This window comes from Salmo salar, unplaced genomic scaffold (genome assembly GCF_965601325.2).
Source record: "Salmo salar unplaced genomic scaffold, fSalSal1 ptg000117l, whole genome shotgun sequence".
In the NCBI taxonomy this organism is placed as follows: domain Eukaryota; kingdom Metazoa; phylum Chordata; class Actinopteri; order Salmoniformes; family Salmonidae; genus Salmo; species Salmo salar.
Window position 1 is genome coordinate 1,549,955 of NW_027675317.1, and position 17,202 is coordinate 1,567,156.

The 17,202-nt window shown below is 40.2% G+C and overlaps 1 long non-coding RNA gene across 2 annotated transcripts; it reads right to left on the reverse strand.

The window, feature by feature from the left end:
• Positions 1-3,733: 3,733 nt before the first annotated feature.
• On the reverse strand, positions 3,734-12,694 carry LOC145866014 (uncharacterized). Of its 2 annotated transcripts, XR_014383119.1 has the most exons (4): positions 12,487-12,694; positions 4,306-4,424; positions 3,995-4,136; positions 3,734-3,858 (listed from the first exon to the last, which is right to left on the reverse strand). It is a non-coding gene; the product is annotated as an uncharacterized LOC145866014 (long non-coding RNA). The 2 variants fall into 2 exon arrangements; XR_014383118.1 differs by having other exon boundaries at positions 3,995-4,424.
• Between the last annotated feature and the right edge of the window lie 4,508 nt (positions 12,695-17,202).

The window sequence follows — 17,202 nt, forward strand, 5'->3', positions numbered from 1 at the left end:
TCTATCTGCCTGTTAAATCAGTTTCTGGACCACAGGTTCTAGAACAGCTTCTATCCCAGTTCTATCTGCCTGTTAAATCAGTTTCTGGACCACAGGTTCTAGAACAGCTTCTATCCCAGTTCTATCTGCCTGTTAAATCAGTTTCTGGACCACAGGTTCTAGAACAGCTTCTATCCCAGTTCTATCTGCCTGTTAAATCAGTTTCTGGACCACAGGTTCTAGAACAGCTTCTATCCCAGTTCTATCTGCCTGTTAAATCAGTTTCTGGACCACAGGTTCTAGAACAGCTTCTATCCCAGTTCTATCTGCCTGTTAAATCAGTTTCTGGACCACAGGTTCTAGAACAGCTTCTATCCCAGTTCTATCTGCCTGTTAAATCAGTTTGTGGACCACAGGTTCTAGAACAGCTTCTATCCCAGTTCTATCTGCCTGTTAAATCAGTTTCTGGACCACAGGTTCTAGAACAGCTTCTATCCCAGTTCTATCTGCCTGTTAAATCATCAACCTAAACTGTTGTCATCAGACTATTACAACATGACTGAACCTTTTGGGTTCCTTTTCTGATCTTTTACCACTTTGCATTTTTTATGATATATTTTACTGTTTGTGTTTGTACCACTGGAGGTTGGTGGGACCTTATTTAGGGAGGACAGGCTTGTAATGGCTGGAGTGGAATAAGTGGAATGGTATCAAACACGTGGTTTCCATGTGTTCCATTTCATTCACTCTGTTCCAGACATTATTATGAGCCGTCCTCCCCTCAGCAGCCTCCTCTGGTATTTACTGTCCTGTATGTGAGAGAGATCCAACAAGGAATTACAGTGTATGTATTACTTTTAATACCTGCAAATGGCAAATAAACTACTGGAACTCCTTATGAATGTCTGCAGCCAACAAGAGGTGAAAATACTACCGGAATATTCTGCAAAATGTTGATGAAGACGTCACTCAATCCACCCAAAACAACATGCAGTCTTTCCACAAGACTCCCATGAAGTTATAGTGTGACGTTATGAGTCGACGTTAAAGTAACATTCTCACAACATACTGCACTTGTTTTATCCTGTTTTAGATGTATCCTCTGTTTAAACATTTAAACTCTTACAATAACACTGTTAAAATACCAATGTGATCATTTCTTGTCTTTTATGTTGGAAAAACCAATTGTACAATTATATGTGGACATACGCTTCATAGTTGTACAAGTATACATGGTTATATTGTACTTTTCATAATAAAACATACTTGAAACAAGAAAAAGCATGTTAATTGTGAAAACAATTTCGTTATTGATTTTTACATTGCTTCTCCCTGTCTCATGTTGACGTTTGGCATGAATCTTGACCTGGAGGCAGAACTGTGAGATTTTTCTTCTAGATATGTCAGCTGCAAAGTCAGAAATGGCTGTTGAAAATAATGTTGTTTTATGGTCTTAATTTAAGGGAAGGATTAGCAGTGTGGTTAGGGTTGAGGTTAGGATTAAAATCTGATTGTATTACTTTGTGCCTGTGCCAGCTAGGGAATACTTTGCTGAACTGCCTCCAGGGCAAGATTCATGACAATAAATGCTAACCTGCCTCCAGGGCAAGATTCATGACAATAAATGCCAACCTGCCTCCAGGGCAAGATTCATGACAATAAATGCCAACCTGCCTCCAGGGCAAGATTCATGACAATACATGCCAACCTGCCTCCCAGTCGTCCCCTCCTTATCTTTACAAGGCTGCAGAACATGCAAGATAGTGATGTGGGGGTTCTCTCATAACCCTCAGTCCCCAGGTGGGTAGATGGCAGGTTGAATAAAGAGAAGCTAGTGATGTGGGGGTTCTCTCATAACCCTCAGTCCCCAGGTGGGTAGATGGCAGGTTGAATAAAGAGAAGCTAGTGATGTGGGGGTTCTCTCATAACCCTCAGTCCCCAGGTGGGTAGATGGCAGGTTGAATAAAGAGAAGCTAGTGATGTGGGGGTTCTCTCATAACCCTCAGTCCCCAGGTGGGTAGATGGCAGGTTGAATAAAGAGAAGCTAGTGATGTGGGGGTTCTCTCATAACACTCAGTCCCCAGGTGGGTAGATGGCAGGTTGAATAAAGAGAAGCTAGTGATGTGGGGGTTCTCTCATAACCCTCAGTCCCCAGGTGGGTAGATGGCAGGTTGAATAAAGAGAAGCTAGTGATGTGGGGGTTCTCTCATAACCCTCAGTCCCCAGGTGGGTAGATGGCAGGTTGTATAAAGAGAAGCTAGTGATGTGGGGGTTCTCTCATAACCCTCAGTCCCCAGGTGGGTAGATGGCAGGTTGAATAAAGAGAAGCTAGTGAGGTGGGGGTTCTCTCATAACCCTCAGTCCCCAGGTGGGTAGATGGCAGGTTGAATAAAGAGAAAACAAAAGGCAACATAAAACAATCCATAAATGTATAATTATTATGTAATTTACACAAAACATTAAGGACACCTTTCTTTCCATGACAAACTGACCAGGCGTACCTCAATATTAGGAAGGTATCCTTAATATTTTGTCCACTCAGTGGCTCTGACCGTTTACGTAACAGTCAAACCTCTTTTCCAGGAAACCTTCTTTAAATTTCCCCAAATGCTTCAACACTGATGCTCTCTCACAGATTCTCCAGGGCCTCTTGGGTTGAGGAGTCATTCTCTTCTAACCTGATCACAGCTGCTCCAGGGCCTCTTGGGTTGAGGAGTCATTCTCGTCTAACCTGATCACAAACAAAGACAAGATTCAAACAAATAAACATGATAATGCAACATAATAGGGGAGGGGGGGGTATAGGGAAGGTAGGGGAGAGGAGGGGGTATAGGGAAGGTAGGGGAGAGGAGGGGGTATAGGGAAGGTGATATAGGATCAGGTCCCCCCCTTTCCATGTAATCTGATTCATTATGATCTAGGATCAGATCCACCCTCTCCATGTAATCTGATTCATTATGATATAGGATCAGGTCCCCCCTCTCCATGTAATCTGATTCATTATCATCTAGGATCAGGTCCCCCCTCTCCATGTAATCTGATTCATTATGATCTAGGATCAGGTCCCCCCTCTCCATGTAATCTGATTCATTATGATATAGGATCAGGTCCCCCCCCTCTCCATGTAATCTGATTCATTATGATCTAGGGTCAGGTCCCTCCTCTCCATGTAATCTGATTCATTATGATCTAGGATCAGGTCCCCCTCTCCATGTAATCTGAGTCATTATGATCTAGGATCAGGTCTCCCCTCTCCATGTAATCTGATTCACTATGATCTAGGATCAGGTCCCCCCTCTCCATGTAATCTGATTCATTATGATCTAGGATCAGGTCCCCTTTGTCCATGTAATCTGATTCATTATGATATAGGATCAGGTCCCCCCTCTCCATGTAATCTGATTCATTATGATCTAGGATTAGGTCCCCCCTCTCCATGTAATCTGATTCCTCAATTAAGACATTATCTTCACCACTGGAACTGGGGACAACAGGACCACAGGTCAAATAATACAGCTCAACACTTCCACACTACCACAGTGAGTAGAATCAGGCTTCTGAACACAGAAAACTTGCAGAATTATTAATGATGAATTGTATTAGACGTTATTAGACATTTCTGTTGTTGAGGAGGATGGGAGACCCACAGAGACGTCAAAATGTGTTTCTAAAATTGTCAAAGAGTAATTATTTTAACCTAAAGCATTTAATAAAGACACTTATAGTACAATATTATGGGGAATAGGAATGAGAGGGCTACTTACACCATTTTGGGAAGGGATCACAGCAGTGATTGAATGAGGGTATGAGGCATGAGTTGAGGTGTTCAGAGGCTTGACCAGTGCAGGACAGGATTGGGAAGACAATAACACAAAAACACTACACAGTGAGACAAAAGAGCTAAGAATGAGTTAGTCCAAGCAAGGAGTAAAATCATAGACGTGTAATAATGTGATTGTGTTTGTGATTGACTCTACATAAAGTAATGAGAGAAAATTGACAGGGGTTCCCTCACAGTGCTTGGAGAGGAAACATTCAATGTGCCAGTGGATGAGTGGGCCACATGAGACGTGGCTTCCAGTTCATGTGAGGAGGTAGTTGACAATGGTAGTGGAGTGGTCATCGCTTGTTAAATCATGGAACAGGAGAGGACTCAGCTGGAAATACAAACAGCAGATACGTTCCCTTGAAGCTGAGCCATCGTAGGTTTGAACAACAAGTTTGTCCATGAAGATAAACACGGAATTCAAATCTCGCCCACTTGGCAAATCAAGGTAGCCCAAGAAACTTTTTCTGAATAAAGCCCTGATCATCCACATACAGTACCTGACGATAACTGAGAACGGCAAGCAGACTGGTGGCAACCATAGGTCCCAGAGTGGGGGGGGGCAATAATTTTGCCCTGGGGCCCAGAGCCCAGGCGCCGTGACTTCAGAAATCCACTCCTTCAACATGCAGACAAAGAAGTTCTAAAAGCTACCAGTAAATTTCGTCCAAACAAGTCAAATAATGTGTCTATATCATCCTCAGGTTGTCTAAAATGTAAATAAACTATAATATTTCATACGGAAAGTACTGTGTTCAATAGGAATGACAAATACGCAAGTGTGCACCCTCTCCATCGCGCACAAAAACACTGATGTGACCCAAGCAGTCAGCTCACTGAAAGTGTAAATATTTATTTATTTTTAAAAATAGAAGCCTCAAAACCATGAATAAATACTGTTGACATCTAGTGGAAGCTATTATGAATTGCAATCTGGGTGACGGACATAGGAGTTTTCAATAGCTTTACAAACTATGAGCCTGTGATTTTATTTATTTATTTTCTGGTCGGATTTTCTTCGGGTTTTCGCCTGCCATATCTGTTCTGTTATACTCACAGACATTATTTGAACAATTTTGGAAACGTCAGAGTGTTTTCTTTCCAAATCTACCAATTCTATGCATAGCTTCTGGGCCTGAGTAACAGGCATTTTACTTTGGGCTCGCCAGAATCTCTGAACTTCCGAAAACTGCCCCCTAGCCCTAAGACGTTTTAACGGTCCTCACACTGTTCATGCTCTCATTTCATAGACGCGTACTGCTCACCTGTTCATCTCGTAATGAATAATGTGGAAATTGAGCAAGTTGAGGTGACTAAACTGCTTGGAGTAACCCTGGATTGTAAACTGCCATGGTCAAAACATATTGATACGACAGTAGCTAAGATGGGGAGAAGTCTGTCCATAATAAAGCCCTGCTCTACCTTCTTAACCTGTTATGGCTAGGGGGCAGTATTTTCACGGCTGGATAAAAAACATATCTGATTTAATCTGGTTACTACTCCTGCCCATTAACTAGAATATGCATATAATTATTGTCTTTGGATAGAAAACACTCCAAAGTTTCTAAAACTGTTTGAATGGTGTCTGTGAGTATAACAGAACTCAAATGGCAGGTCAAAACCTGAGAGATTCCTTTACAGGAAGTGGCCTGTCTGACCATTTCTTGAACTTCTTTTCCATCTCTATCTTTTACTAAGGATCTCTGCTCTAACGTGACACTTCCTACGTCGTCCATAGGCGCTCAGAGCCCGGGAAAAAACAGAATGTCGTCATCCCAGCCCCAGGCTGAAACACATTATCGCCTTTCTCAAGTGGCCGATCAAGGGACTGTGGGTTTAGGCGCGTGACCTGGCCGCCCCCGTCTTTGTGATTTTTCCTCTGTTTGCCGAAAAGGAGATTCCCGGTCGGAATATTATCGCTTTTTTACGAGATAAATTGCATAAAAATTGATTTTAAACAGCGGTTGACATGCTTCGAAGTACGGTAATGGAATATTTAGACATTTTTTGTCACGAATTGCGCCATGCGCGCAACCCTGATTTACCATTTCGGATAGTGTCTGGGACGCACGAACAAAACGCCGCTATTCGGATATAACGATGGATTATTTTGGACCAAACCAACATTTGTTATTGAAGTAGCAGTCCTGGGAGTGCATTCTGACGAAGACAACAAAAGGTAATCAAAGTTTTATGATAGTAAATCTGATTTTGGTGAAGGCTAAACTTGCCGGGTGTCTAAATAGCTAGCCCGTGATGGCTGGGCTATGTACTTAGAATATTGCAAAAAGTGCTTTCACCAAAAAGCTATTTTAAAATCGGACATATCGAGTGCATAGAGGAGTTCTGTATCTATAATTCTTAAAATAATTGTTATGCTTTTTGTGAACGTTTATCGTGAGTAATTTAGTAAAATGTTAGCAAATTCCTCCGGAAGTTTGTATGCTAGTTCTGAACGTCACATGCTAATGTAAAAAGCTGTTTTTTGATATAAATATGAACTTGATTGAACAAAACATGCATGTATTGTATAACATAATGTCCTAGGTGTGTCATCTGATGAAGATCATCAAAGGTTAGTGCTGCATTTAGCTGTCTTCTGGGTTTTTGTGACATTATATGCTATCTTGAAAAATGGGTGTCTGATTATTTCTGGCTTGGTACTCTGCTGACATAATCTAATGTTTTGCTTTCGCTGTAAAGCCTTTTTGAAATCGGACAGTGTGGTTAGATAAAGGAGAGTCTTATCTTTAAAATGCTGTGAAATAGTCATATGTTTGAAAAATTGAAGTTTTTGTATTTTTGAGGAATTTGTAATTCGCGCCACGCCTATCATTGGATATTGGAGCAGGTGTTCCGCTAGCGGAACGTCTAGATGTAAGAGGTTAACCTAAGTCTACCGTTATTACGCTTATTCTGGCTAAATATAATAATAATATTATGGCAATTTCACAACCTTGTTGTGTTAAATTCCTTACACTGCTTCCAACCACAGATAAACGTAGCTTTATAATGTATAAAAATACCACTACTGGTCAAAAGATATTCAAATAACATAATCAGATCAAATTCACTAATCTGAACTACTCCACAAAGAAAAATTATTGTACCCTTATCGTCATTCTGTCTTCTCATTGGTTCAAATTACCAATGTGTCTAAGAACTTTAAACTCCATCATCATTATCAATTATACAAATTTCCTTAAAACCAATATTACAAATGACCTTAAATTCATCATCCAAATGGCCCTCCCATGAGGCTGATCAGACCACAAAGGGGTGCCATGAAAGAGGTCAAAAGTCATACCACCCTTTCAAAATGGTGTTTCTTATTATATTAGACAAATTAAAGAAAAACCATCAGACATTTTATACATGTTGGATCCCAGGTTCCCAGACATTCCCTTATCACATATTTAATTAAAACTCAGAAAATAAAACTTCAACGATTCCATGTGTGTGTATAACCAAAAAGTTCACTACAAACAAAACCTAATAATGATGATAATTTCACTGTACTTCAAATCTATGAACCTCCCCTTCTTAACCTCTATGGGCTAGGTGGGACGCTAGCGTGCCACCCGTGGTGCACTCCATCAACAGCAGGTGCATTTCAAGAGCGGCACATTTGAATCCAAATAAATGTCAAAATTCAAATTTTTCAAACATACAACTATTTTACACCCTTTGAAAGATAAACATCTCCTTAATCTAACCACGTTTTACGATTTCAAAAAGGTTTTACGGCGAAAGCATAAATTTAGAGTATGTTAGGACAGTACATTTACAATAGTTGTGTGTAATGTTTTGTCAATTCAAAGACAGGGTCACCAAAACCATAAAACCAGCTAAAATGATGCACTAACCTTTTACAATCTCCATCAGATGACACTCCTAGGACATTATGTTAGACAATGCATGCATTTTTAGTTCTATCAAGTTCATATTTATATCCAAAAACAGCGTTTTACTATGGCATTGATGTTGAGGAAATCGTTTCCCTCCAATAACCGGCAGTCAAGTCAGCGTCACAAATTAAATAATTAAAATTAGAAAACATTGGTAAAATATTATATTGTCATTTAAAGAATTATAGATTTACATCTCTTGAACGCAATCAACTTGCCAGATTTAAAAATAACCTTACTGGGAAATCACACTTTGCAATAATCTGAGCACTGCGCCCAGAAAAATACGCGTTGCGATACAGACTAGACGTCATGTTGGGGAGATCTAAAATCAAAAATACTATGTAAATAATCCATTACCTTTGATTCTCTTCATCAGATGTCACTTCCAGGTATCACAGGTCCATAACGAATGTAGTTTTGTTCAAAAAAGCTCATCATTTATGTCCAAAAATCTCCGTCTTGTTAGCACATGATCTAAGCCAGCCGGACTTCTCGTCATGAACGAGGGGAAAAAATATATTTACGTTCGTTCAAACATGTCAAACGTTGTATAGCATAAATCATTAGGGCCTTTTTTAACCAGAACATGAATAATATTCAAGGTGGACGAATGCATACTCTTTTATAACGTATTGGAACGAGGGTACCCAACATGAACTCGCGCGCCAGGTGTCTAATGGGACATCATCGTTCCATGGCTCTTGTTCGGTCAGATCTCCCTCCAGAAGACTCAAAACACTTTGTAAAGGCTGGTGACATCTAGTGGAAGCAATAGGAAGTGCCAAAATATTCCTCAGCCCCTGTGTTTTTCAATGGGATAGGTTTAAAGGTAATACAACACATCAGGTATCCACTTCCTGTCAGAAAATGTCTCAGGGTTTTGCCTGCCAAATGAGTTCTGTTATACTCACAGACACCATTCAAACAGTTTTAGAAAATTTAGGGTGTTTTCTATCCATATGTAATAAGTATATGCATATTCTAGTTACTGGGTAGGAGTGGTAACCAGATTAAATCGGGTATGTTTTTTATCCAGCCGTGTCAATACTGCCCCCTATCCTAAACAGGTTAACTAAACAATCTAAAAAATATATAACCTCTACTCCAACAACGTTCTGCCTTTCCTCTATCGTAAGAGTAAAACCAACTTCTCAACTTTCTCTTCTCTTTCGACTTCACAATTATGAAATGTCCAAGACTTAAAAGTAACATGTAAATTGCCAAACCAACTTTTCAACTTTCTTAGTAACTTCCTTTTTCTTTTCACCCTCTGCTCTCTTCCTCGTTGTTTCTGTCTCTTTTTCCCCTTCTCAGAATTTAGGAATAATTACTATTGTGACTTTTGATAAGTTATTAGGTCTCACACATACACAAGTTACTTTTAACTGGTCAGTAAACCTATCTCAAACGGACATAATTTTTTCGCTGCTGATATCCTTCTTCAACTTTCTCTCTCTCTTTCTCTAGACTTGCCTTCTCACCTTCTTCTCCAGGCTTCAGACAGCCACACCCTGGCTATGTCTAACCCTCGACCTGCTGTTTCCCTGTCTTGTCCCCACATACCTTATGTATCTTTCTTATCATTAGTCCCGACTTTTCTATGTCCAAACTTCCATCAAATTCATACTTCCTTCTCCACATTAAACTGAAATAAATATTTATTTTATAACATTTAACTCCATATACTGCTCATCTCCAGTTAATTCCTGCACCTCCTTTGAGGGTTTGCCACCCATGGTTATTCAATAACTATTTATTATTAGGCTGCACAATCTATGCGTGTGTTTCTATAATCTGTTATTATCTTTAATCTATGTATATATACTTTTACTCTGTTTCCATTTAAACCTTCTATGTGTATCACAATCTATGTGTTTATCACTCCTCTCTGTGTGGGTGCTCACACTCTATGCACACGATCTCTGTGTATGTGCTTTTCACAATCTATGTGTGTGTGCTTCCTCCTTCCATAGAATAGTCAGACCAATTTTTGCGCCCTGTTAGATCTCGACTACCCTCCCCGCTAATATACTCTAGATCAGTTATCCTTTAGATCTAAGCGCATTAGCTTGCCTAATGTATATCGACCAGTTTAACCTTTAGGTCTCAACATTAGATAGTTTACATTGGTAGTGGCCACAGATACCTAGGGTCATCACGGACCCCCCCACACCTTGCCTAGGATGGCTCTACACCCAATTCCTCTCTTCCAATTGCATAGAATACTACCTATATCAGGGTTCTCCACACAATATTCTAAAGACAGGTCACCAGGTTAGTATGCCCCAACGGATATTTTGGCGTTTAACACCTAGACTACACTAACTCCCTTATCCACTACATGCAATCATACAGGTATTATTCCCCCAAATCCGCGTAAATAAAGATTTACTGACCTTTGTCTTGTAGGCTGGGAAAGGCAATGTAGGTTGGATTCCGTCACCGTCCCTGTCGACCTTAGATATTTACCGGCCTGATATGGAACCCCAATTTCAGGGGACAGGACAATTTACGAGTCAATCACCCGCCCGTACACGGTTTTCGGCGTGTTACCTTAGGAAGACAGGGACAGATGTTGGAATCCGGCTCGAAGGACCAAATTGTCATGGGAATTCTGTTCCCAATGTTCATAAACCGAACTTCAATTAAACTACTCAGTCTGCCCCCCAGAGGGTGTAAGATTCTGGTTGGATGAAGCAGACGGAGAGCCAGCCTACAATTGGTCAGAATGTTTATTTATGAGAGCTCTGAATATCATACAATGTACACAGCCTTTTATACCTGACATTTGGTCATACCATATGTCATACCCCTTACAAATGCCCCTCCTCTTCTTTAACCTGTTGGGTCTAGGGGGCAGCATTTGCACGTCTGGATAAAAAAAATGTACCCGATTTAATCTGGTTACTAATCCTACCCAGTAACTAGAATATGCATATACTTATTATATATGGATAGAAAACACTCTAAAGTTTCCAAAACTGTTTGAATGGTGTCTGTGAGTATAACAGAACTCATTTGGCAGGCAAAACCCTGAGACATTTTCTGACAGGAAGTGGATACCTGATGTGTTGTATTGACTTTAAAGCTATCCCATTGAAAAACACAGGGGTTTAGGAATATTTTGGCACTTCCTATTGCTTCCACTAGATGTCACCAGCCTTTACAAAGTGTTTTGAGTCTTCTGGAGGGAGATCTGACCGAACAAGAGCCATGGAACGGTGATGTCCCATTAGACACCTGGCGCGCTACTTCATGTTGGGTACCCTCGTTCCAATACGTTATAAAAGGCTATGCATTCGTCCACCTTGAATATTATTCATGTTCTGGTTAAAAAAGGCCCTAATGATTTATGCTATACAACGTTTGACATGTTTGAACGAACGGAAATATATTTTTTCCCCTCGTTCATGACGAGAAGTCCGGCTGGCTTACATCATGTGCTAACGAGACGGAGATTTTTGGACATAAATGATGAGCTTTTTTGAACAAAACTACATTCGTTATGGACCTGTGATACCTGGAAGTGACATCTGATGAAGAGAATCAAAGGTAATGGATTATTTACATAGTATTTTCGATTTTAGATCTCCCCAACATGACGTCTAGTCTGTATCGCAACGCGTATTTTTCTGGGCACAGTGCTCAGATTATTGCAAAGTGTGATTTCCCAGTAAGGTTATTTTTAAATCTGGCAAGTTGATTGCGTTCAAAAGATGTAAATCTATAATTCTTTAAATGACAATATAATATTTTACCAATGTTTTCTAATTTTAATTATTTAATTTGTGACGCTGACTTGACTGCCGGTTATTGGAGGGAAACGATTTCCTCAACATCAATGCCATAGTAAAACGCTGTTTTTGTATATAAATATGAACTTGATAGAACTAAAAATGCATGCATTGTCTAACATAATGTCCTAGGAGTGTCATCTGATGGAGATTGTAAAAGGTTAGTGTATCATTTTAGCTGGTTTTATGGTTTTGGTGACCCTGTCTTTGACTTGACAAAACATTACACACAACTCTTGTAAATGTACTGTCCTAACATACTCTAAATTTATGCTTTCGCCGTAAAACCTTTTTGAAATCGTAAAACGTGGTTAGATTAAGGAGATGTTTATCTTTCAAATGGTGTAACATAGTTGTATTTTTGAAAAATTTGAATTTTGACATTTATTTGGATTCAAATTTGCCGCTCTTGAAATGCACCTGCTGTTGATGGAGTGCACCACAGGTGGCACGCTAGCGTCCCACCTAGCCCCAAGAGGTTAACACTGTCAATGCTTATTTACAAGTCTTCTCCATCTCATACATTGCTTATCATATCCTGCCCCATGTTACATAATCTACTGCAAGCCTAAAGGTTTCTCCCCTCCCTGGGTGGGGAGACCTTCTTCCTGTTATCAGTTTCACAGTGGTCACAAGTTGTCTGCTGTCTGGTTGCTTACATTGCTAAATCATTAAGCTTCAACTTTTCCGACACACACACATTAGTACATTCATCTTATAATCACTCGGTTATACCTTTTCAGGGTGAAATCCTTTAGTCAAACCTTTAATCATATTATTTCCACTACAATCCACCCTATTGGCTAAATATTTCACATACACTATAACACATCTAATTTTATTGGATTCAGAAATGTCACACAAAATCAAACTAAATAAAAAAAAACAAATACATGTATTTCATTACATACTTATCAATGACTGTTCTAAGCCTATGTCCAGTCATAACTCTTCGGATTAGGATTTTTGCTATGACCTTCATTTAGAGAAACAGTCTTCCTAAACATTAAAGATGGTCTCGTCTAACATGGGCTCCTCGTAATTGAATGAATCCTCCACCAGGCTCGGCGTTAGGTATTTGTCATCCCACTGGTCTGAACTTGGAATCGGTCCGTATCTCACCATCTGCTCCGTCATCGATCTCTCCAGAGCCCTGGAAATGAGACCTCTCGCACAAGGGACCAAACAACAACCACATAATATCAACACAGTCATACAGGTGAAAGCAGCCCACAACACAGTGATTACAACCTTTTTCCATTTTCCGAACGTACTATCAAACCATCCCGTGAGTGCCGTGTCCACCCCGGAATATTCTGCTAACTCCTGAGCTAAATTGTTTAGACCGGCCAGGGCCTTGGTCACTGATCCATCTGGAGCTGTGTTCTCAGGAATGAAAGTACAGCATTCAGATCCGAACATCACACACACACCACCCTTTTCAGCCAGAAGCATATCCGAAGCTATTCTATTCTGCAATACCATCAAAGTGGTCACAGCTGTCTGTTCTGCTAACCCTTTAATTGCCTTTCTGGTATAGTTGATGAAACGCTGTTGGTTATAATAAATGTAATTTATCCAATCCACATTTTTATTGAGAGTCGACCACCAAAAAAGACTTGATACCAATCCAGCCCATATCTGATTCCTAGCTTTAAACTCATCAGGCACCCCCCTTGGAACCCCAATCCTATCAATGTAAATTATATCATCAAAGGACCCTGACGGAGCACTCCTCCCCTCTCTTTCACCTGGCACTAGGTCTTTGTGTTGTATAAGGGTGAAGGGCATGCCTAACTGTACCAATGCACAAATACCAGTCCAATTTGCAGGCAGGTTTGGCCACAGCTTCATACCTCCACACAACCACCAGACATTCGCTCTCTGCCTTTTTATCTTACTAAAGTCCTCGGAACTCAACCACCCAGTCAGGTCCCTCATTGTCTCGTCAGTTGTAACATTCTCTGTCCTATTGCATGTTCTTACTTCCCCTACGTTCCATCCGTGTGTGTTGTGTCGAGCCACACAATAATAGTCTCCTCCTGCGACTGTGAAAGGGGGAAGTCTGGATCTAATGGGCGCATAGGATACAGATAATGCAGATCAGTGCAACTGTCTGGCTTCCTTGCCTTCATGAACAGCTTTACCATTCAGGCCATTCCCCTTGGTAAATTAATTCCATCGAGTAGAAAGGGGATGGTTGTCAACTGAAGTTTGGCTGTTGCGCAGGCATAACCTTCTTCTTTAGCTACTGATCTAGCTGTATACTGAATCCATTCCAGCCATAGGTTGGAATCCCCAAACCAAGTCTCCACCTCAATCACTTCCTTAAGATCTTTTGTCTGAACTATCCTCACCGGTCCTTGGCTCTGGATGACTACACGGGTAATGTCCGTTTTATCAGGGGTACTACTGGTATTCTGGCTGGCGGTAGAACTATCTCCTGTCCTAACCTCTACTACTCGGAATGGTACTGCAGTGTCGACTATGATCTGGTCAAGGCCAACATACCCTAACCCTAAATCCTCTTTCTTTATGCTTTTAATGGTCATTCCTATCTTCAAGCAATACTTCCCTTGCTCTGGATTACAGTCAAAAACCCTGGCCTTCATTATACTCCATCTGTTTCTATATATATATCTATATCCCAACTACCCTAATCGTGTCCACCCAGTAAGTTGGGACCGCTTCTTCCCATTTAATATACTTATCTGTTATAAAAAAATGTTTTTTTTAAGTAGTTTGTTATCCAATAGGCTACAAAGTTTTTCCGAACCTGCTATACTATCCCCCTGTTGACACATGGCTCTGCCCTTGTGTCAATCTTGCCGCATTTCTAAACAATGACTTAGGTAGTATTGGTAACTTATCATGATACCAAATACCGTCCTTATATAAATTGCTCCTAACTTCTCCCATTTTGAAATCCCTTTCACTGGTGCTCTAGACTGACAATTTTAATATAGCTTTGTCTATGTTTACTTCCAATTTTAAGAACTGCTGTGTCGACGGCTGCGGTTTAAGACCTGCCTTTTTCGTTTCCGCATCTGCTTTTCTGTTGTTGCCACGATTCAGATTTTTGCCGCCTTCTGAGAGCCTATGGGAGCCGTAGGAAGTGTCACGTTATAGCAGAGATCCTCAGTCTTCAATAAACAGAGGCAAGATGAACGACACCTTGTCAGACAGGCCACTTCCTGCATGAAATCTTCTCAGGTTTTTGCCTGCCATATGAGTTCTGTTATACTCACAGACACCATTCAAACAGTTTTAGAAACTTTAGGGTGTTTTCTATCCAAAGCAGGCAAAAACCTGAGAAGATTCTGTACAGACAGTGCCCTCTCTGACCATTCCTTGGGCTTCTTGACTCTCTTTATTGAAAACTTAGGATCTTTGCTGTAACGTGACACTTCCTACGGCTCCCATAGGCTCTCAGAACTCGGGAAAAAGCTGAATGATGTCTTTGCAGCCCCTGGCTGAAAAACATTAGCGCCTTTGGTAAGTGGTCTATCAGAGGACAATGAGACTGAGGCGCGTGCACGAGGCGACCCCATGTTTTTATTTTCTCTGTCTTTGAACTAAAACACGGTTTCCCGGTCGGAATATTATCGCTTTTTTACGAGAAAAATGGCATCAAAATTGATTTTAAACAGCGGTTGACATGCTTCGAAGTACGGTAATGGAATATTTAGAAATGTTTTGTCACGAAACGCGTCGGGCGCGTCACCCTTATTTACCCTTCGGATAGTGTCTTGAACGCACGAACAAAACAGAGGATATTTGAACATAACTATGGATTATTTTGAACCAAACCAACATTTGTTATTGAAGTAGAAGTCCTGGGAGTGTATTCTGACGAAGAACAGCAAAGGTAATAACATTTTTTGTATAGTAAATCTGACTTTGGTGAGGGCTAAACTTGGTGGGTGTCTAAATAGCTAGCCCTGTGATGCTGGGCTATCTACTCAAAATATTGCAAAATGTGCTTTCACCGAAAAGCTACCAAGACATACCTAGATTCAATTACATTCATGAATTGGTTTGAAACCTTTGTTTTAAACCCTTCTCAAAATTGGTGCCTTGCCGGATTTGTAAAAAATGGTTTGTCATGAAACTCTATTTTTTAAATGTATTTAAATGTAACCTTTCTTTAACTAGGCAAGTCAGTTAACCTCTTGGGGCTAGGTGGGACGCTAGCGTGCCACCTGTGGTGCACTCCATCAACAGCAGGTGCATTTCAAGAGCGGCAAATTTGAATCCAAATAAATGTCAAAATTCAAATTTTTCAAAAATACAACTATGTTACACCATTTGAAAGATAAACATCTCCTTAATCTAACCACGTTTTACGATTTCAAAAAGGTTTTACGGCGAAAGCATAAATTTAGAGTATGTTAGGACAGTACATTTACAAGAGTTGTGTGTAATGTTTTGTCAAGTCAAAGACAGGGTCACCAAAACCATAAAACCAGCTAAAATGATACACTAACCTTTTACAATCTCCATCAGATGACACTCCTAGGACATTATGTTAGACAATGCATGCATTTTTAGTTCTATCAAGTTCATATTTATATACAAAAACAGCGTTTTACTATGGCATTGATGTTGAGGAAATCGTTTCCCTCCAATAACCGGCAGTCAAGTCAGCGTCACAAATTAAATAATTAAAATTAGAAAACATTGGTAAAATATTATATTGTCATTTAAAGAATTATAGATTTACATCTTTTGAACGCAATCAACTTGCCAGATTTAAAAATAACCTTACTGGGAAATCACACTTTGCAATAATCTGAGCACTGTGCCCAGAAAAATACGCGTTGCGATACAGACTAGACGTCATGTTGGGGAGATCTAAAATCGAAAATACTATGTAAATAATCCATTACCTTTGATTCTCTTCATCAGATGTCACTTCCAGGTATCACAGGTCCATAACGAATGTAGTTTTGTTCAAAAAAGCTCATCATTTATGTCCAAAAATCTCCGTCTCGTTAGCACATGATGTAAGCCAGCCGGACTTCTCGTCATGAACGAGGGGAAAAAATATATTTCCGTTCGTTCAAACATGTCAAACGTTGTATAGCATAAATCATTAGGGCCTTTTTTAACCAGAACATGAATAATATTCAAGGTGGACGAATGCATAGCCTTTTATAACGTATTGGAACGAGGGTACCCAACATGAAGTAGCGCGCCAGGTGTCTAATGGGACATCACCGTTCCATGGCTCTTGTTCGGTCAGATCTCCCTCCAGAAGACTCAAAACACTTTGTAAAGGCTGGTGACATCTAGTGGAAGCAATAGGAAGTGCCAAAATATTCCTAAACCCCTGTGTGTTTCAATGGGATAGGTTTAAAGTCAATACAACACATCAGGTATCCACTTCCTGTCAGAAAATGTCTCAGGGTTTTGCCTGCCAAATGAGTTCTGTTATACTCACAGACACCATTCAAACAGTTTTGGAAACTTTAGAGTGTTTTCTATCCATATATAATAAGTATATGCATATTCTAGTTACTGGGTAGGATTAGTAACCAGATTAAATCGGGTACATTTTTTTTATCCAGACGTGCAAATGCTGCCCCCTAGACCCAACAGGATAAGAACAAATTCTTATTTACTATGACTGCCTACCCCGGAAAACGCTGGGCCAATTGTGCGCCGCCCTATGGGACTCCAAATCACGGCC